Consider the following 489-nt stretch of genomic DNA (forward strand, 5'->3'; position numbering starts at 1 on the left):
ACATAAGATGCCCTGGAGTGATATGAAAAGTGTTGAAAGATCTCTAATTCCCCCCATACAAAAGAAGAATCACATGTTTACAATCCTTTATAAAAACACGTTTCTTCTCCTTCTGCCCCCCTTCTTCCTTTCACTGATTGGCTGGTGTTGATGAAACAGAAAATCTGAAAATTGTGTGTGCGTGCATGCCTGTCGCTGTTATATCAATAGATGGCATGTGCGATTGCCTCTACAAACTGGAGGCCAGGCCACTGGGAATAATGCTCACTAAGCAAGTGAGTGGGGCAGGGAGCGAGCTGTGTGCGTAAATGTGTGCGCGCACGCACGCACGCGCGGGTGTGTGTGTTTGCATGCGCGGCCGTGCGCAGTTTATTGAAAGAGTTCCTCTCTCCCTTCCCCTCCTCCCCACCGTCCTCCTCCCCCTCCCTCCAGCCCAGGCAGCAGCAGCCTGGGTGGTCCCCCTCTCTCTCCACTTTGGTGAGCTGTTGC

This window comes from Astatotilapia calliptera, chromosome 18 (genome assembly GCF_900246225.1).
Source record: "Astatotilapia calliptera chromosome 18, fAstCal1.2, whole genome shotgun sequence".
NCBI lineage: Eukaryota > Metazoa > Chordata > Actinopteri > Cichliformes > Cichlidae > Astatotilapia > Astatotilapia calliptera.